This window comes from Notamacropus eugenii, chromosome 3 (genome assembly GCF_028372415.1).
Source record: "Notamacropus eugenii isolate mMacEug1 chromosome 3, mMacEug1.pri_v2, whole genome shotgun sequence".
In the NCBI taxonomy this organism is placed as follows: Eukaryota; Metazoa; Chordata; class Mammalia; order Diprotodontia; family Macropodidae; genus Notamacropus; species Notamacropus eugenii.
Window position 1 is genome coordinate 192465 of NC_092874.1, and position 22532 is coordinate 214996.

General features: G+C 38.8%; 1 long non-coding RNA gene and 2 pseudogenes across 1 annotated transcript in view; all 3 read right to left on the reverse strand.

The window, feature by feature from the left end:
* The window catches only part of LOC140532330 (uncharacterized), a 30363-nt gene that overhangs the window by 3077 nt on the left and 4754 nt on the right, over positions 1 to 22532 (reverse strand). The gene's annotated exons all lie outside the window — the stretch shown is intronic.
* LOC140532329 (heterogeneous nuclear ribonucleoprotein M pseudogene) lies at positions 19125 to 21186 on the reverse strand (annotated as a pseudogene).
* LOC140532328 (heterogeneous nuclear ribonucleoprotein M pseudogene) lies at positions 19136 to 20070 on the reverse strand (annotated as a pseudogene).

Below are 22532 nucleotides of genomic sequence, written 5' to 3' on the forward strand. Positions count from 1 at the left end.
ACTACCCAGCAAAATTGAACATAATCTTTCAGGCAATGAGATGGACATTCAATGAAATAAGGGATTTCCAGACCTTCCTGATGAAAAGGCCAGAGCTCAATAGAAAAATTTGATCTTCAAATACAAAATTCAAAAGAGGCATAAAAAGGTAAACAGGGAAAATAGAATGGAAAAAAAAAACTTGTTATTCAATATGAGCAAACTGCTTACATTCCTATATAGGAGGACGATACATGTTAATTTTGAGAATTGTATAGTTATGACAACATTTAATAGGGATATACATAGATAGAGTTTGTGGGTATAAATTAGCTGATGTGATGATAAAAAGACCAATTAGGTGTGCAGAGGGAGAAGAGGAAAGAAGGAGACAGAAAAGGGTAAATTATATCACATGAAGAGGCACAAAAACACAGTAAAGGGAAAGAAGAGAGATGAATATTGAGCTTTACTCTCATTGGATACAGCTCAAGGAAGGCATAACATTCTCAGTTAAGTATAGACATCTAACCTGCACTACAGGCAGTAGGAGGGGAAAGGGGAAATAAAAGGGAGGTGGATTGATAGAAGGGAGGGAAGACTGACAGAGGCAGAGGACAAAAGTAAAACTCTTGAGGAAGGGAAGGGAAAAAGGAGAATTAAAACTATTATGGGGGGACAGAAATAGGAGAGAGAGAAAGACACAGACAGTAATTATAACTGTGAATGTGAATGGAATGAACTCTCCATAAAACAGAGGCAAATAGCAGAATGGATTTAAAAAATATAATCCTGCAATATATTGTTCACAAGAAACACATCTGAGATGGAGGATACAAACAGGACAAAGATAAAAGGATGGAACAGAATATATTATGCTTCAGCTGAAGTAAAAAAAAAGCAGAGGTAGGAATCATAATCTCAGGCAAAACAAAAGCAAAAATAGGTCTAATCAAAAGAGATAAGGAAGGAAATTATACCCTGCTAAAAGGCACCATAGACAATGAAGTAATATCATTACTAAACATATATACACCAAGTGGTATAACATCTAAATTGTTAGAGGAGAAGTTAAGGGAATTACAGAAAGAAATAGCAAAACTATACTAATGGGGGACCTCACCCTCTCTGATTTTGATAAATCCAACCTTAAACCATAAACAAGAAAGAAGTTAAGGAGGTGAATAGAATTCTGTAAAAGGTAGATATGATAGATCTCTAGAGAAAACTGAATGGGAATAGAAAGGAATATACCTTTATCTCAGTGGCACATGGCACATACACAAAAATTGGCCATGTATTAGGGCATAGAAACTTCACAATCCAGTGTTGAATGGCAGAAATACAGATCATGATGCAATAGAAATTATGTCATAAAAGACCATAGAAAGATAGAACAAAAAATAATTGGATATTAAATAAACTAATCTTAAAGAATGAATGGGTCAAACAGCAAATCATAGAAACAATCAATAACTTCATTCAAGATAATGACCATGATGAGACAACCAACTAAACCTTATGGGATGCAGCAAAGGCAGTTCTTAGGGGAAGTATTATATCTGAATGCTTACATGAATAAAATAGAGAAAGAGGAGATCAAAGAATTGGACATGCAACTGAAAAAGCTAGAAAAAGAACAAATTGAAAATCCCCAATTAAATACCAAATTAAAAATATTGAAAACCAATAAATAAAACTAAGAGATGGTTTTATGAAAAAATCAATAAAATTGATAAAACTCTAGTCAATCTGACTTAAAAAAATAAAGAAGAAAACCAAATTACCAGTATCAAAATGAAAAGGGTGAATTCACCTCCCATGAAAAGGAAATTAAAACAATAATTAGAAATTATTTTGCACAACTGTATGCCCATAAATTTGACAATCTTTAGTGAAATGGATGATTATTTTAAAAAACATAAATTGCCCAGATTAACAAAAGAGGAAGTAAAATACTTAAATAATCTCATCTCAGAAAAATATATTGAACAAGCTGTCAATGAACTCGCTAGGGGAAAAAAATCTCCAAGACTAGATAGATTTACAAGTGACTTCTATCAAAATTCAAAGAACAGTTAATTCTAATACTATATAGATGATTTGGGAAAATTGGAAAAGAAGGAATCCTACCAAATTCTTTTTATGATACAAATATGGTGCTGATACCTAAACTGGGAAGAATCAAAACAGAGAAAGAAAACTATAGACCAATCTCACTAATGAATATAGATGCAAAAGTTTTAAATGAGATATTAGCAAAAAGATTACAGCAACTTATCATGAGAATAATGCATTTTGATCAAGTAGGATTTATACCAGAAATGCAGGGTTGATTCAATGTTAGGAAAACTATCAACATAATTAATTATATCAACAACAAAACTAACAGAAATCATACAATTATCTCAAGAGATGCAGAAAAAACTTTTGACAAAATACAACACCCAAAAATGAAGGAGAAGAAGGATGGACCTGTAGAAGCTCTCACTCCACAGCCCATAAAATACCTGTAAAAAATGACTCTAAACAAATACTAGAGCCGCAGAAACCACAAAACAACAGAGTGAAAGAGATTTCCAGCCCAAGAGAGTCTAGAAGGCCAACAGGAAAGGTCTATCACACCAGGCTCAGAGCAGGAGCAGAGCACAACCTTGGCCATGCAGCACTGCATGGACAGGACTGGAACAAGCTTCAGAGCAGTGAAATCACATGCAGCACTGCACAGACAGGACTGGAGCAGGCTTTGAAGCAGTGGAATCATAGGCAAAAGCTGCAGTTCCAAGATTTCTCACTCCACAAAAGCCAAAGACAGCTTCAAAGGTCAGTGAGAGAGCTCTTTCACCTGGGTGAGAAGGGAGCAGGATCTGGCTCTAGCCCTGGCCTCAGACAGGGCAACATCCATTTTTGGACGCCTGGCCTCAAGACCCTGGGGGAATCAAGCTGCTTATCTGGGTCTCAGCCCTGAGTGGCAGTCCTGCTGTGAGCAGAAGCACTGGCTGGTGGAGCTGGTAGAGACTCTGGAGAGAGAATCATACTCACAGATCCTGGGCAGAAAAACTTGTGGTTGTTCCCAGACTAGAGTGCAAGCCAGGAAAAGAGTAAGCTCCTCTCCCTTAATTGTGCCACCTTGGAGGATCTGAGAACTTACAGGTCCCTAGAATATACCCTCCACTTGACAAACGACTCAAAAGGTCAAGGGAAAATGCCTTAAAAAGGGAAAAAATAAGACTATAGGAGGTTACATTCTTGGTGAACAGGTATTTTCTTCCATCCTTTTGGATGAGGAAGACTAATGCATACCATCAGAGGAAGCCATAAAAGCCCAGGCTTCTACATCCAAAACCTCTAAAATAAATTTGTAGTTGTCTCAGGCCATGGAAGAGCACTAAAAGGATATTGAAAATCAAGTAAGAGAAGTGGAGGAAAAACTGGGAAGAGAAATGAGAGCAATACAAGAAAATTATGAAACACAAGTCAACAGCTTGCTAAAGGAGATTCAAAAAAGTGCTGAAGAAAATAACACGTTTAAAAATAGACTAATTCAAATGGCAAAAGAGATCCAAAAAGCCAATGACGAGAAGAATGCTTTAAAAAGCCAAATTAGCCAAATGGAAAAGGAGGTTCAAAAGCTCACTGAAAAAAAAGTTTTTTAAAAATTAGAATGGAGCAGATGGAAGCTAATGACTTTATGAGAAACCAAGAAATTACAAAACAAAACCAAAAGAATTAAAAAATTGGAGACAATGTGAAATATCTCATTAGAAAAACAACTGATCTGGAAAATAGATGCAGGAGAGACAATTTAAAAAATTATGAGACTACCTGAAAGCCATGATCAAAACAAGAGCCTAAACATAATTTTTCATGAAATTATCAAGGAAAACTTCCCTAATATTCTAGAACTAGAGGGTAAAATGAATGTTGAAAGAATCCACAGATCACCTCCTGAAAAAGATCCAAAAAGAAAAACTCCTAGGAATATTGTAGCCAAATTCCACAGTTTCCAGGTCAATGAGAAAATATTGCAAGCAGCCAGAAAGAAACAATTTGAGTATTGTGGAAATACAATTAGGATCACACAAGATCTAGCAGTTTCTACATTAAGGGATCAAAGGACTTGGAATATGATATTCCAAAAGTCAAAGGAACTAGGACTAAAACCAAGAACCACCTACCCAGAAAAACCTTGATTCAATGAAATAGAAGACTTTCAAGCATTCGTGATGAAAAGACCAGAGCTGCATAGAAAATTTGACTTTCAAACACAAGAATCAAGAGAAGCATGAAACAGTAAACAGGCAAGACAAATCATAAGGGACTTACTAAAGTTGAACTGTTTACTTTCCTACACGGAAAGATAATATTTGTAACTCTTGAAACTTTTCTCAGTATTTGGGTAGTTAGAGGGATTACATACACACACACACAGACATACACACACACATACACACACACACACATATATATAAAGACAAAGAGGGGGGACACAGGGTGATTTGAACAGGAAGGGATGATATCTAAAAAATATAAAATTAAAGGGTCAGAGAGGAATATATTGGAAGGAGAAAGAGAAAAATGGAAGGGGGCAAATTATCTCTCATAAAAGAGGCAAGAAAAAGCATTTTCAATGGACGGGAATAGGGAGGGTGAGAGGGAAAAAGTGAAGCCTATTCTCATCACATTTGGCATAAGGAGGGACTAAGATGCACACTCAATTTTATATGAAAATCTATCTTGTACTACAGGAACATAGGGGAGAAGGGAACAAGTGGGGTGGGGGGGATGATAGAAGGGAGGGCAAATGGAAGGAGGGAGTAATTAGAAGTAAACACTCTTGGGGAGGGATAAGGTGAAAAGAGCGAATACAATAAATGGGAGCAGGATAGGATGGAGGGAAATATAGTTAGTCTCACAACATGACTATTATGGAAGTCATTTTTGTGCAGGATGCACAAATTTGGAATATCCTTCCCAAATATTCACATGGACTATCTGTGCCCAACCTGTGGTAGAGCATTCTGAGTTCATATTGGTATGATCAGACACAGGCAGACACACTGAAATTCCACTTTATCATGGTGATGTCATTTTGGTCCTCTTCAAAGATGGACAACAATCACTATGGAAGTCTTTTGCTAAATGACACATATGTAGCCTATGTTGAATTTCTTGCCTTCTCAGTGGGGATGGTTGAAGAGGGAGGAAGGGAGAGAAGTTGGAACTCAAAGTTTTAGGAATGAATATTGAGAATTGTTTTTGCGTGCAACTGGGAAGTAAGAAATAACAGGTAATGGGGTATAGAAATCTATCTTGCCCTACAAAAAAAGAAAGAAGATGGGGATAAGAGAAGAGAGGGGTGTGATAGAAGGGAAGGCAGATTGGGGGAAGGGAAAATTAGAATACATAGTGTTTTGGGGTGGGGGAGGGGAGAGATAGGGAGAAAATTTGGAACTCAAAATCTTGTGGAAATGAATGTTGAAAACAAAAAATAAATAATTTTTTAAAAAAAGAAGATTAAAAACTACAACACCCATTCCTATTGAAAACACTGGGGAACATAGGAATAAATGAAACTTTCCATAAAATAATAAGTAGCATTTACCTAAAACCGTCAGTAAGCATTATATGTAACAGGGATAGGCTAAATTCATTTCTAATAATATCAGGGGTGAAACAAGGATGTCAATTATCACCACTGTTATTCATTATGGTACTAGAAATGTTAACTTTAGCAATAAAAGAAGAAAAAGAAATTGAAGGAATTAGGATAGGCAAAGAATAAACTAAGTTATCACTCTTTGTAGATAATATGATGATATAATTAGAGTATCCTAGAGAACCAAATAAAAAATTACTTAAATTAATGAACAACTTTGACAAAGTATCAGGATACAAAATAAGCCACATAAATCATGTGTGTTTCAAAATCACTAACAAAGCCCAACAGCAAGAGACAGGAAGAGAAATCTCATTTAAAATTACTGTACACACTATAAAATATTTGGGAGTCTACCTGCCAAAACAAAACCAGAGGCAAAACACTTTTCACACAAATAAAGTTAGATCTAAATAACTGGAAAAACATCAGTTGCTCATTGATAGGCTGAGCTAATATAATAATAACAAGAACTCTACCCAAATTTATTTACTTATTCAGTGCCATACCAATCAAACTACCACATAATTATTGTCTAAAGCTAGAAAAAATAACATCAGAGTTCATCTGGAAGAACAAAAGGTCCAGAATATCAAAGGAATTAATGAAAAGAAATGCTAGGGAAGGTGGCCTACCCATAATTGATCCTAGATTGTATCATAAAGCAGCAATCATCAAAATCACTTGGTACTGGATAAGAAACAGAGGAGTAGATCAGTGGAATAAGCTGGGTACATAGGACAGAGCAGTCAATGACTATAGCAGTCTACTGTTTGATAAACCCAGCTCTTTATTTGACAAAAACTGTTGGGAAAACTGGAAAATAGTGGGTCAGAAATGGGGCATAGAGCAATGCCTGACACCCTATACCAGAAAAAAGTACAAGTGGTTACAGGATCTAGGTGTAAAAGCTGATATACTATAAACAAATTAGGGGAGCATGAGATAGTGTATCTGCAAGATTTAGGGAGAATTATGACAAACAAAAGATAAGGCACTTTATGATATGCAAAATGGATAATTTTGATTACATTAAATTGAAAAGTTTTTGCACAAACAAAACCAACGCATTCAAGATTAGAAGGAAAACAGAAAACTGGGACAGATTTTTTACAACTAGTGTCTGTGATAAAGGCCTCATTTCTAAAATTTATAGAGAACTGAGTCAAATTGACAAGAATTCAAGTCATTCCCCAATTGATAAATGGTCAAAGGATATGAACAGTTTTCAGAGGAAGAAATTAAAGCTATCTATAGTCATATGAAAAAAATACTCTAAGTCACTATTGATTAGAGAGATGCAAATCAAAAGAACTCTGAGGTACCACATCACAACTATCAGATTGGCTAACAAGACAAAACAGGAAAATGATAAATGTTAGAGAAGATGTGGGAGGGTTGAAACACTAATACATTGTTGATGGAGCTGTGAGCTGATCCAACCACTCTGGAGAGCAATTTGGAACTATGTCCAAAAGGCTGCAAAAATGTGCATACCTTTTGACCCGGCAGTATCGCTTCTAGGACTGTATCCCCAAGAGATAATAAAAGTGGGAAAGGGTCCCACATGCACAAAAATACTTATAGCAGCTCTTTTTGTGTTGACCAAGACCTGGAAGTTGAGGGTATGCCCATCAATTGGGGAATGGATGAGCAAGTTGTGGTATATGAATGTAATAAAATACTATTGTGCTGTAAGAAATGATGAACAGGAAGACTTCAGAGAGGCCTGGAAAGACTCACTCTCACTTGGGTGAAACAAGTGGAAAACAGCTACCCAAGAAAGGAAACCTGGGACATTCATTTCTTTGGCTCTAAGGTAAAGGATGGCAGGGAGAGAGTCAAAGTCGAACCTAAAAGAGACCTCTTACACTAGAGGCGTAGCTCTGCCAACTTGGAGCTCATGAAGATTAGAGGAAAGACTGCTCTCTGGCGCCATCTACAGATTCTAGAGGCATGAAGGCCCAGGTTAATATGTTAAGAGTTCCAGGCTGTCCAGAAATGAAAATGACCAATGTTGAGGGGCTGCCAGGAGACAGGGCCATTGGTGCCCTTTTTGGGAGTCTGTGAATTGGCCAAGTCATTCCAGAAAGCGGTTTGGGACCAAAGCGATTGTATTATTCATGTTACCCTTCTACCCAGCAGGACCACATCTATGTCTTGAAAGCAAAGAGTGCAAAGAAAGAGGAAAAGGTTTAACAGATATAACCCCCTCCCTTTTTTTGTAATGGCAAAGAATGGAAACTAAAGCAGCGTGCACCTGTTTTAGACTTGGCGAAATGTGGTGTGAATGATGATAAGATTGCTTCAGAGAAACCAGGGAAGCTTGGTATAACCCAATGCAGTGAAATAAACAGAACCAGTAGAACAACTCGGACAAGAAGAACATTTTAAAAATAAACCATTTTGAAAGCCTTATAAATCCTGATAAACACAACGACCAACCCTGACGGAGAATGCTACCTACATCAAATGATGGACTAAGTACTCAGAATGAAGCACATCCTTGGACATCTCCAATATGGGACGCTTTCTTGCTTGACTTGTGTCTATTTTTCACAAGGGCTTTAGTTTTCTTTTTTTTATTTAGGGTGGGAGAGAGGAAGAAAAAAACAAATTCTTAGTAACTGAAATGCTTTATTCTAAAATTTTAATGTAAAAATAATTTAAATATAGTTTAATTTTTAAAATACTTGAAGTCTACCACTAATTTGGGAAAAGATCACAAAGAATGGTGCACCATGGCCTTGTGTGGCACAAGAATCCCAGAATGTAAAGAGGGAGACTCTGAGAGGCTGTATGTGGCTGACTTGGCTATATTACTGGCAGAGCTTTCTGAGGAAAAGAGATACGTATAGCTCCAGAGCACTAAAGACCCTCTCTGTCTTAAGAGATACAAACACATGATGTCTCCCTAAACCCAGCAGCCAAGGACTGAAAGAACCATTAAGATAGGAAGAATGGCTGCATTGCCTGGGCATCTCTACCCCTGGTTCTCCACCCTCAGTCACCAGTGAGCATTTCACTCACTCCTCTGAATGTGGAGGCCAAATGCTACCTGGTGACATTTTGCTACACCTGGGAAGTTCTCCAGTTTTTCCTCTTCTGTAAATAAAGCTGTGGAAAGAATTGGGAGGGCATTATATGATAGAAAGAATGCAGACTTGTGAACAGCTTGCTTTGGTGGGAGGAAGCAATTGGGGTTAACTGTTTGACTTGCTTAAGATCACACAGCTAGTAAGTGTCAAGTGTCTGAGGCTAGATTTGAACTCAGGTCCTCCTGACTCCAGGGCCAGTGTTCTATCCACTATACCATGGAGCTGCCCCACAAATATAAAATGCTTTTCTCAACATTCCATTGGGCCTCTCATGATGATGGTTTCAAGTGTTGATTCTGACACTCATAAAGGGCAAATCCCTTCTCTATGTTTCAGTTTATTCTGTGAATTGATGAGAATGCAATTAGATCAGTTTTGAAGTATATTTCAAACCTAAATCCTGTGAGTTTTGACATATTAGACGCTGGTGATATTCAAGGATGTAGCTGTGGACTTCACCCCAGAGCAGTCAGGTCTGCTGGAGCATACTCAGATGGAATTGTATAAAAACATGATGGTGGAGAGTGTTTTCCCTGGGTAAGGACCACTTCTCTTGATTATTCTGAACCTGCCATCAAAAGGAGTGTCTGCATTCTGTCCCTAGTGTGCAGAGTTCCAGGCATTTATTACCCTCTAGAAGGCCAAATGCTGGTCTCTGGGTCCAAGACACAAAGTCCTCCTGCTACCTGGTTTTGCATTGTGTGATAGGGAGCTTGGACTTTCCCATTTCTTCTGAAGCTGTCTCCAGATGTGGGCAACTTCAGGATAAGGTACTGAATCTCAGACTTGGAACTGCAGACATCTTGTCATGTCTTTTTTTTTTAAACTATTTAGTGTTTGGGCTTATCAGCTCTTGATTATTCATGTTGCTGAAAAGAACTCATGAATGATGTGAATCATGCAAAATAAATTCCAGTACTTAAAAGTTATCTTTACTTGGATCTGGAATCTCTTTTTCAAAATTCAGAACTCAAATGACAGAAAGTAAAAAGGAATTTCCTTGCACACAGAAAAACATAAAAAGTATTTTATATGAAACTATGACTTTCCATTTTATACTTCTTTATTTAAGAGTAGAATAAATTGTATTTGTGACTTTCAAAATAGTCCCGCTTGTCTGTACTTCCTTCTGTTCTCTTCTGTGCATTTAAAAAAATATTACAATTGTTGGCATACCATGGGCAACCCCTTCTTCCCCTACCCCCATATTGCCTTTTCTCCCAAGTGAAAGAAAGAAAGAAAGAAAGAAAGGAGCCAAACCCTTGTAATAAATAAGCATAACTACGCAAAATGAGTGCACACATCAGCAATGTCAATAAAAGTACATCTCTGCACTTAACCATCACTTCTCTTTCAGAATAACACATTTTATCATAGGTTCTCTAGAAATGTGGTTAGTCACTGCTTTAATCAGAGTTCATAAGTCCTTTAAAGTTGTCTTTTTTTCTCTTTTACAGTATTGTCTTTGTATAAATTGTTCTGTGGGTTCTACTCATTTTATTCTACATCCATTCATACTCTCCAGGATTCTCTGAAATTGTCTCTTTGATCATGTCTTACAACACAATAATAGTCCATTACATTCACAGACCACACTTGGTTCAGACATCTAGTTGTCGAAGAGGTAATCTAAGACATGGCTATAGATTCGAGTTCTTTTCTTTCTCTTCCCCTTTTTAATCTCCCTTCAGGAACAGGAAGTTTGATACACGTGTGTGACTATTCCCTTCCTCTTGAACCTCTTCCCTACTCTCATTCCTGCTTGTATTCCTTTTGCGTTTCCTGTATTTCTACACCAGACACTCTTTCTCTCTCTCTCTCTCCTCTCTCTCTCTCTCTCTCTCTCTCTCTCTCTGTGTGTGTGTGTGTGTTTTCAACCCTTCTTTATTCTTCTTCCATGTTCATTCTCTTCTGCTTGTACACCAGATTGATGAGAAGTAACCTTTCTACATTAGTGTATTCCTCCTTTTTATCCTCCTTTCTCTTTTCACTCTTCAACTCCTCAGAACAGAGCCAATCCACCATCTCAGACCTCTGTTTTTCTTTTAAATCTTCTTCAATACCCTTTGAAGATGTTAGGCTCTGAAGGGATACCTTTCTTCTCCAGTTAGAATGTTAGCACTACTTAGCAACCCAGAGCTCCTTCCAAATATTCAAATAAATTTTCCTTTCTTGATTTCTCTGGACTCTTGTGTTTGTATTTCAAAGTCCCTACTCAGTTACTTCTGGTTTTTTTATCAAAAGTAATTGAAAGTCCTCTATTCCACGAAATATCCATTTTTCTCCCTGTAGAATTATACTCAGTTTTTCAGGTTAGGTCCTGCTTGATTGTAACCTGATTTCTGGTCTTTTGGCCTATTCTATTCCAAGATCTCCCCTGGATTTTAGCAAAACCTGCTGTGTCTTCTGTGGTCCACACTGTGCTTGACCTGCTCCTTTCTGGGTGAATGCAGACTGTTCTTGTCATGGGAGGTTTGTAGTTTTGTTATATCTTGAACTTTTCCTGTTGGGGTTCCTTTCAGGAGCCCTGTGAACGACATCTTTTCTTTCTTCATTTTGTCCTGTGGTTCTCATAGTTCTCATTGGTTTTCACTTATGTTTTCTTGAAATAGTGTGCCCAAGCTCTTTTTGAAAAATTGGGGTTTTCTGGAATGACAATGATGCCTAACATATCCTGGACCTCTTCCACTTCTTATATTTTTATAACACTTATCTTTTGTTTTCTTCCTTTTTTCAGTCATTTAATTTTCTTCTAATATTTCTTGCTATCAAATGAATCATATTTTCAGTTTAATCTATTCTACTTTTCAGAGAATTCATTTCTTGGGTAAAGTTTCACCTTCCTCCCCCCTTTCCTCTAATTTACTTATTCTTCTTTACATTCTTTTCTTAAGAGTTTTTATTTCTTTTTTTTTTTTTTTTTTGGTCTTCTACTTCATCTCTTCAAGGTATTTGTATAGTCCTTGTAAAAAAGCTATTTTTTTCCTTCAAGTCTTCATTTATAGTTGTTAAATGGAGTTAGATTCATGATAATTTTTGTTTCTATTCAACGTTTTTATTGACTTCTTACTTTCTTCAGTTTTTGTTCAGTTGGTACATTGTCCCAGAGTCACAAATTCCGCTGTGGTGGGGTGGTTAGTCCTTAACATGTCAGTGCTTCCCTGACTTCTACCCCCAGGAGTTTCAACCCTGCGGATCTTTGGAGTTGAGAGGTTCAGAGTGCTGGCTTTTCAGGATCCTCTCTGAAATCTCAATTTAGGCTCCTAGACCCCCAGATCACTTGGGTCTGGGATTTCTCAGTCTCAGTGCCACTGATCCCTGCATGTTTCTGTTCCATATAACCTCTCAGGTTCCTTACCTTCTGACCACAGTGAAGTTTTCTCAGAGGACCCTGCACCATTGCTACCTCTGGAGTACAGAACCTTTCAGAATAACACATGTCCTTGGCCATTCTCTGCTCTCATTGCCTTTACTGACAGTTCCCTTTCTTATTACACTCAGGCTTTCATTGACTTCTTTTACAGTTCTGGTATGGGAAAAGTCACTTACTGTAGTTTTTATAACCTTATCTGGTGAGAATAAGTATATGAGTGCTAGAAAGTCCACATCCACTTCAGGCCACTGTGTTGGTCATAAGTCTAACTGTGCCATTTTGTTGACTGCCTGGAATGTTCTCTCTCTTCACCTCTACCTCCAACCTTTTCCTGGACACCTTTAAGACTTGGCTCAAAAACCACCTTCTGCAGGTAATGTTTGCTGGCCCCCTAGCTGCTAATGCCTTACATCCCTTATAAAAATGTTTTCCCTCTATATGGAGCATATTTTGTATATACCTAGTTATTTATAACTAGGATATCAGGATACAAGCTCTACGAAAAGAGAATTTTTTTGGCCTTTTCTTGCATCCCCAGGAGTTGGGGCTACTGCTAAGTTGTTAGTCCAAATAATTTCTTTATAGTTATAATCTTCTTCATAGATTTACCAAAAATTTTTTTTATTAAATATTGGATTCTTTCCTAAGTAATTCTTATATTCTGGTTTATTGAAAACTAGGTTCTTGAGTTTCATTGTTTCTGATTCTTCCTTGTCTAGTCTGTTTCATTCATTAACTATTTTTAAAGTAATTCTAGAAGTGTTATTTCCTCCTTTGTTATTATGTTTCATCATCCTTCTTGAAATTCTAGGTCTTTTATTTTTCTAAATGAATTTTATTATTTTGGTGTATGCATACTATAACTATGATATATCAATTTTGTTGCTAATTAAAATTATAAATTAACTTTCCTCCAGATATTTAAGTTATTTTTTTTTTTTATTTCTTAGAGCAGAACTTTGAAACTGGATGTATTTATTTATGTTTTATATACACCTAGATAGCTTAGGCATTTTGTGGTTAATTTGAATGGAATTTCTCTTTTCTCTTTTTGCCTTTTGGAATTTGTTACTGTCATATAGAAATGTTGTTGGTTTTTGAGGTTTATTTTGTAGCCTACAGCTTGCAGAAGCTACTGTCTGTATGTTTCTGATTTCTTATGATTTTCTAAGTAAACATTTATGTTTTCAGCAAATAGGGATGGCCTTTTCCTCTTTACCTGTACTTATTTCTTTAATTTAATTTTTCTTGTCTTAGTGCTATTGTTAGCATTCCCAGAACTATATAAAATTATAGTGAGGAGAGTGATAATCCTTGCATTACCTCTACATTTATTGTGAAAGCTTCCAGTGTATTCTCATTTCCTAACTGTGCTTGGTTTTTAAATAAGACACTTTTATGATACTAGGAAATGCTCTTATACTGTGTCTGATTTTTTAGCATAAATAGAAGTTGTCCTTTATCAAAGGCTTTTTCTACATCTATTGAGATAATCATGTAGTTCTGGATTAAATACATATCTATATCATTAATCACATTTTTATTGTTTCCCTAATGTTGAATCATCTTTGCATTTAGCTCTGTTATTCCTTATTGAGCTGGCAACAGCTAGAGAACTGTGCAAAAGATTCTCAGCCCAACAAATTTAATGAGATTAGTTAAACTTGATGATGGTTTGTGTAAAGATGGTATTTTATGAGCTTAAGTGATCTTCTATTGAGACTGCAACCTTAAGAGTTTGCTATGGACAGAAATCATTACTAAGTAGACCTTTCCAAGAGATATCCTGGAAAGACAAGGAAGATGGATGGAAGACCCACTCTCTTTGAGTTTGGAAAGTTGGCTAGACTCTGCAATTTACTGATGTTGAAACTCAGAAAAGTTTAATGACCTTCCCATGCTCACAAGGCTAGTAAGTAACCTTCTCTCCCATCTCAGCTGAGAACCTTGCCTCATATTTTACTGAAAACATTGAGACCATTCACAAAGAGCTTCCTCTTCTCCCTTTCTTATTTCACCTCACACAGATGCTTTCTGCCACTGTCTCCTCCTTTACCCTTGTTTCATATTGATGGAATCCTAATAAAGCTGCCTCCAAACCTAACATTCTAACTTTCTTATGGGCCTCACTGAACAGCAAGCATGTCGTGATTTAGCCACTCAATCTGGCTTTAACCACACCACAGGTCCCCAGAAGCAATACAGCCACTGTCTCTAGCTAGCCACTATGATCCGATATGTGATCCAATTCACATATTTGGACAGTTGTGTCTTATATTCAACCACAATCACATCATCCATTTAGTCTAAGACAGGACCACAACACCTAACTATCCGTCTTGACCAGACAGGACCACAATAGCTAGCCAGGCAGAAAGCATTGTGACCAGGATGTTTGACCATCCAACCATAGAAGGTGCCCCTCCCTATTATCTAATCCTTTAACAAATTCTTCCTGCCTTTTTAATATTCATAATTCCTGTTGTGTAGTCAGCATCATTACACTATAAATTTGCCTTTGTTGTCTTACTAAGTTGCTGGGTCCTTTTGGTACATGGGGCCTTGATCCCCAGTAAACACCTGTTCTTGGATTACAGATGGTCTGACTCAGAATTCTTTGAGACAGTGCTGCCACCGCATACCATGAAACCACAACAGTATAATGAGGTGAACCTCCTGCCAAGGAAAACCTCTCACAGGCACTTCCGCTTCATTTCCTCTTCCTTTCATGACTTTACAGTCTGACTTCTGCCCTCATCATTAAACTGAAACTGCTCTCCAAAATTACTAATAATCTCTTCATTTCCAAATCTAATGGTTTTCTCAGTCTTCATCCTTCTTTACCTCTCAGAAGTCTTTCACTCTGTCAGTCACTTTCTTTTCCTTGATTCTTCTCTTTAGGTTTTTATGATCCTATTCTGTCCTGATTCTCCTCTTTTGCAGGATCTTTGGTCACGCCATCTAGTCATTGGGGTCCCACAGGGCTTTATCTGGGGGCCTACTCTCTTCTCCCTCTATACTACTTCATTTGGTGATCTAGTCAGCCCCCATGAATTTAGTAATCATCTCTGAATGGCTGCTACCTCAGTCAAACTGAGACATTGGAAAGACCTTAGCTTGAAAAGGCCAAGGTCTCCCATTGCATCCTGGGCCATCTTGTTGTCTTGATCCATATCTGACCCACTGAACTCAGAAGGCTCAGGAGGAGAAAGTGAGGCTGGTGACTTTGCACAGCCTTGCCTCACTGTAATCCAACTCACTTGCAAGTCATGACATCACCTCCCTGTCATCATGATCCTCTTTGAGAATGAAGGACAAACAATGTCCTCGTGACTCAACAGCTTTTGAAGTGTCTCCTCCAGACCTCCTTTGCCTAGAGGCCTCCCTCTCCTTTGGTTTAAGCATCTCTATGCTTTGTCCTGTCGTTCCTTCCAAGTCATTGAAAGTGCAGCAGACTTGCTTATTGGCAAACTCAATAAACCCGAAGACAAGTCTGATATTTTGTTATTCCTGAATCATCCACAGCACCTACAATGCTCCAGACACTTGGGGGAGATCAAAGCACCCCTAATTGTCTTTGGGAGGTGGGGCTTCAGCTTAAACTGGTCAGTCATTGATGGACAATGAAGAGTTGGGCTAAACGGGTTAATATGGAAATGTCCCAGGGGCTAGCAGTGATCTGTCAGCCAATTCAAAGTAGGAGAGTTCAGGCATTTTTGTTTTCAGGCAGATGCGAACCACTATAAAAATCAATACAGCATAAAATCAATTACACTGTTAAATCAATACCCTAGAAATGAGTCAGAGAAATCCCAAGGAAGTGAAGCCAAGTGAAAAATAAGATGTCTGAGATGAGCTTTCTCTCAGAGGAGGATTGGAGTTCATGATGGTTAAGGATGGATGTGGAAGGACTGAGAGGGAAAGAGGACTGGAATACTTTCTGCTGATAGTGAGATAGGGAAACAGAGACCAATATCAATCCATAAAATGAATGCTTTCCTGTAACGAGAACTCACATTGTGAATCAATACTATGCAATGAAGCATTGTGAGATCCGAATGAAAAGGAAAGATTTGAAAATTGTTGGGAATTTCAAAAAGTAGAAATGAACAAAAGTCCCGTAATTCTTCAGAAGTGAAAGAGCAGGTTCCTTCAGTCTGCCCTGGGTGTTTCACCCGGAACTGAACAGTAAGTAACAGGGTGCTAGGGTTGGAAGCTCAATTCCAGGTGGACAGTCTCGGGCGGGTAAAGGTGGGAACTTCTAAATCTTAGAGCTCTCACGAGACCCCCCCCAGGAAACGGCTGGGAATCGAGGTGAACCGAGCTATCTCGTATTTCCGCCTCTTCCCGTGAGAAACGTGATGGGAGAGCTCTCCCCGCCCTCGAGATTGTCCCGGATTGGAGCACACCTAGTTACCTAACAGGCACGGTATTCAGATGCAAACTATGCCGCTGCAGGGTTTAAGTAGGATCAGGAAAGCCTGAAAGCTCTCTTGGGCGGAGGGGCCTGGAGGGGTGAGGACAACAAGGCTCCGCTTTTCCTCTCTCCTCTCTCCCCTCCCCCTCTCTCCCCGCTTGTACTTCTACTTCCAATCTCTTATTGTAAGATCTTTGCCTCCTTGGGAGATTCTTCGTTCCCTCCTAAGGAATTATTCCCCTGCACTTGTAACTAGACCCTGAAATAAAGCTCAACCCTTGTTCGACTCTGGAACGTCCTTTCTCTCATACGAGCATCCGGTTTGGCCAACCGAAGACCTCGGGAGGTGAGGTAAGAAGACTCGGGTAGCCCACAGGCCTCTAGGCCTGGCAACAGGGCTTCCAGGTACCCCAGAACCATGTGAAGCCCCTTTATGCTGGATCTGGGACCCCCTTCTTGGCCTGACGAGCTGCAATGTTCAGCAATGCCCTTCCTGGCTGGATCCCTTCCCCATGAACCATAAGATATAAATAAACAGAGTATATTATACAAACTCAATGAGTCCAATAACATAAATGGAACATCTAAAGTTAGTAGACTTCTGAGTAACTGTATCCAATAGTGGATATCTCTGAGAGCAGATGATAAAAAGGACCTCCCTCCTCACCAAGGGGCCCAGAGGACTACCTACCAGGGTAGAAGGTTATCTCCACTGGCAAATGTGCTCTGGGGTCAGATTGTCTGTTTCAGTTATTTTCCTTTGTCAGCAAAGAGAATTCATCTGGAGGGAGAAAGGTTTGTCTCCCCTCTGGTATGAAGACAAAATGCGTCAATAAAACATCAAAGGGAGGAAGAGGAGGAGACCCAGAGCTCAGACATTACTTTACATGAGTTGATTGTTGTCCTTCATTCTCGAAGAGGACCAAAGTGACATCACCATGATAAAGTGAAATTTCAATGTGTCTGACTGTGGCTGATCAGACCAATATGAGCTGGGAATGCCCTACCACAGGCTGGGCACAGACAGCCCATCTGAACATTTGGGGTGGATACTCCAAATTTTCGCATCCTATTTTTCCTTTGTAACTTTGCATGAGGTAATTTATAGTTGATGATATTCCCAATAAATTTAATTGATGTACCATCAGACAAGTCTTAGTAGAGAAGAGCCTTGTAAACACAATCGCTGAGGGAAGGCTTCAGGCTTGAGCCCTTTCTGACACGTAGGAAGTCTCCACTTTAGATTTGCCTGCTTTCTGGGACACTGGAGGAAAACACAGGTTGTGAATCTTGGGAGAGGACTACAGAGGACTACAGCCTGACTGGGAGGAGGCTGTTGGCATTGCAGATGTCTTTGGGGACATTTTCTTCTGCAAGCATACTTACAACTGGTGGACAAGCGTGACTGCATTGTGTTAATCTTGCCTATTGTAGCTCAGAGACTGGACTTATTTGTTGCTTTAAGATCACATTTGCTGTTTAATGGGGATGTGCAGATCGTGCTGATCTCAGAAACCTTTCAGGGGTTCCAGAGATAGAGGTAAGGAATTTTTTTGCAATAGTTTTGGGTTTTTTTAGTTAATTTATTTTTAGTTTTCAACATTCACTTCCATAAGTTTTTCTCCCCCTCCCTCTCCAAGATGGACTGGAATCCAATATAGGCTCTATGTATGCATTCCTATTTTCATGTTAATTATGTTGTGTAGAAGAATTTTAATGAATGTATAAAGAATTATAACATAATTATAGGAGAAATCATGAAAAGCAAAACAAAACAAGAAAGAAAATAGTCTGCTTCATTCTACATTCAGAGTCCATAGTTCTTTTTCTGGATGTGGATGGCATTTGCTAACACAAGTCCTTTGGAACTGTTTTAGGTCCTTGCATCACTAAGAAGGGATAAGTCTCTTAAAATCAGTCATCTCAGACTGTGGCTGTTACTGTGTACAACGTTCTCCTGAATCTGTTCCTTTCACTCAGAATCAGTTCATATAAGTCTCTCCAGGTTTTTCTGAAGTCTGCCTGTTCATCATTTCTTATAGCACAATAGTATTCCATTACATTCATATACCACAACTTGTTCAGCCATTCCCCAATTGATGGGCATCCCCTTGATTTCCAGTTTTTGGCCACCACAAAAAGAGCTGCTATAAATATTTTTGTACATATGGGTCCTTTCCCCATTTTTATGATCTCTTTGGGATACAGTCCTAGAAGCAGTATTGCTGGTTCAAAGGGTATGTACATTTTTATAGCCCTTTGGGCATAGTACCAAATTGCTCTCCAGAATGGTTGGATCAACTCACAGCTCCACCAACAATGAATTAGTAGAACCTTAAGAGGCTTTCAGTAACTGGTATTTATTATCAAAGTTGAAATGCCAACAAGATGCCATAGCTACAAAAAAAAAAAAATGTGTATATTGCAATCTCAATGCAAAGAGTCAAATGCAATCCCAGTCATTAAAAAAGTAATTAAAACTACCCCAGAAAGCAACTGAATTTTAACATCTTTATACATCCAACTAACAAATTAAAATGGTTAACAAGGAAAACAAAATACAAATTTGGAAGTCTGGTTTTGATGTTCAAAAAAAAAAAGATGACTGCTTAATCACTTCTATCAATTCGCACATCCATCTCTGCCATTGAGTTTTCTTCCATTCATTATCTGGCAGGCTCTCTCTGCCACCTCTGGGGACTCAAACTTAGCCATACCACAACCCTTGCATTTGCCATTCTTTATTGTGACATCTACATACAACACATGGGTACATTCATTGAATTTATCTTATAACATTTTCCATGTAAAGTCAAAAGGGAGATTTCTCACAAATACCTGGTAGGCTTTTCAAGCAACCCCGGGTATATGGCCACCAGCACCTCGAAAACTGCCTCCAAAATTTCCCCTATCCATTTCCATAGCTCTGTCAAAGCTACCTCCCATGGCAAGTCCCAGACACTCCATTCCTGAACCTAGGGCTGGACCCAGAGTGGAACCCATTCTCTCTATGTTATTGGCACCCATACAGTTGAAACCAGTAGACATTCAATCCATAAGCGAGCCCATGTAATATATGCCTGATTCCATCCTTTCTATAGTGGAGTCAATCTGATCTATTAGAGAAACCATTCTCTCAATACCAAAACCCATGCCAGACATCATCCTCTATACCTGAACCTATCCTACCCATGATGTGGCCCATCATTTCATTACTTGTAATCAGGTGATCTATGCCAAGGGGACCCATTAGTTCTGTCCCTGCCCCCATTCTCTCTATAGTTGACCCCATAGGATCCATGACAAGGCCCATTCTCTTCATCTCAGACCCTACTGTCTCTGTTCCATGGTATAGGCCAAAACCTGTTCTTTCCATCCCAGCACCACTTATGCAGTCAATCCCATGGCCCATCCTCTCCATTCTTGGCACACTACTGACACCACCAGCCATTCTCCTAACAAGAGGTTCTCCAAAATTCTGAGTCATTCCCATCTCATTTCAAGCAAAGTCTCTCTCAAATCTTCCACGCATTCCTCGATCCATTTCACTCACTCAGCCCATGTTCATGCCAGATCCAAACCGGCCCATGTTTTCTATGCTGCCACCACCAAAGGAGACCTCTATGGCTCCCATTTTGTTTATTCCAGTTCTTATGCCATCCATTCCCATTCCTGCAGGCTCAATGCTGCTCATTCCTATGCCTTTGTTCAGATGGTTAGCATCAATGGGCTGTCCTCCTGGTCCTAGCTCCATGCCAATGCCACTGAGTTCATGAGGGAGTTGTTGTGGGTGCTTGAGAGAGAAAAAGTAACTCTTTGGCAGGGCCCTCTCATCCATCTTCATATGCATTGGTCTTTCAAATAGCAGCTGGCCATTGAACACTGACACAGCCTGAACTGATTCAACTGACTGTTCAAAAATGACAGTGTCAACTCCATGACTCTTCCTGTCTATCTTCAAGAATGTCTGCTCTAACTACTGTTCCAGCCTTACAGAACACTTCCTTCACTTTCTTCCAACCAACTTTATAATCCAGATTTGCTGCAAATACTGTGCTTCCAAATCTTCAGGCCTTTTGCTTTGCTTTGCTGGGTTCCGGATCTTCTTGAACTTTCAGAGGTCTTCCACTCAGACTATGCTTGTTCAAAAGTTCAGCAGCTTTTTTCATGCTTTCTTCCATGTTAAATTCAACAACAGCACATACCTTTGACTTTCCTTCTGCATCCACTAAGAGCTCCAAGGGACTACCATTCCACATCAAATGGTACATTTGTAGTGAAGGCTTTCTATCTCTTAGTAGGATTGGCATAGGGTTCAAATTGATTCCCTCCTTGTTTCACATTTTTCTTCTTCCACTTTTCTCATTTTGACTTGATCATTCACCTTCATTTTGGGGGGTTGGAGTCAGAGCACCATTACTCACAACTCAGGATTAAAACTGGCAATGATAATATTAGGTGGCTAAAAATAAAATAAGGCAAACTAAAAATAAAAATGAGTGAGCAAAGGAAAAAAGAACCTGATCATTGAAACTGCTTTGGTGTAAAAGATTTGAATTCATATTCAAAGGAAGATAGTGAGGTTTAAAAAAAATGGCACTTACCCTAAAGAGCAAGGTCAAATGATCCCAAAAGAAATCTTGGAAAAAACTTAAAAAGGAATTCAAAAATCAAACAAGAGAGAATGAGAAAAAATAGAAAAAAATAAAGGAGAACAAGGAAAAATTAGAAAAAAATTTTTAAAAATCCAAAAACGTTATAAAAAGAAAGCTGACCAATTAGAAAAGGAGATACAAAATCTTAAGAAAGAAAAGTAGTCCTTGAAAATTAGAATTGGGTAAGTGGAATTGATTAATGTTATAAGATCCTAAGATGTAAAAAATTAGAAAAAATGGAAGAGAATCTGAAACATCTTATTGCCAGGCCTAGAGGCCTGTGGGCTACCCGAGTCTTCTTACCTCTATCGCAGGTCTTCGGCTGGCCAAGCCAGATACTCGTATGAGAGAAGAGACCTCTCAGAGTCGAACAAGGGTTAAGCTTTATTCAGGGTTCTGGTAACAAGTGCAGGAGGAATTCTTCCTTAGGAGGGAGAGAGAAAGATCTCCCAAGGAGGCAAAGATCTTACAATAAGAGATTGGAAATAGAAGTGTAAGTGGGGAGAGAGGGGGAGGGGAGAGAAGAAAGGAAAGAGGAAAGGGAAGCCTTCTGTCCACACTCGTGGCCCCTCCGCCCAAGAGAACTTTCAGGCTTTCCTGACCCTACTTAAGCTCTCCCGTCGCGTAGTTTACACGTCAATACCGAGCCTGTTAGGTAACAATAGGTGTGCCCAGATCCGGGACAGCCTCGAGAGCGGGGATGCTCCTCCCATCACGTATCTCACGGGAAGAGGCGGAAATACACTAGATAGCTCGGTCTCCTCCTCGATTCCCTGTTGTTATTATGGGGGGCCTCATGAGAACTCTAAGATTTAGAAGTTCCCACCTTTACCCGCCCGAGACTGTCCACATGGAATTGAGCTTCCATCCCCAGCATCTTATTAGAAAAACAACTGATCTGGAGAATAAATCAAGGAGAGATAATATAAGAACTTTCAGAGCACCTGAAAGTTATGATCAAAAAAGTAATCTGGATGCAATATTATAAGAAATCATTAAGGGAAAATGCCCTGAAATTCTAGAACAAGAGGGTAAAGTAGAAATAGAAAGAATTCATTGATCACAACTTGAAAGACATCCTAGGAAGAAAGCTTACAGGGATGTCACAGATGAGTTTCAAAATCTCTAGGCTAAAGAGAAAATATTTCAAGTTGTATGATAAAGCAGTAATTATCAAAACCACTTGGTACTGGCTAAGAAACAGAAGAGTAGACAAGTGGAATATGCTAGGTACTCAAGACATAGTAGATAATGAATATAGCAATCTACTGTTTGATAAACCCAAGGACCCCAGCTTCTGGGATAAGAACTCACTGTTTGACAAAAATTGCTGGGAAAATTGGATAACAGT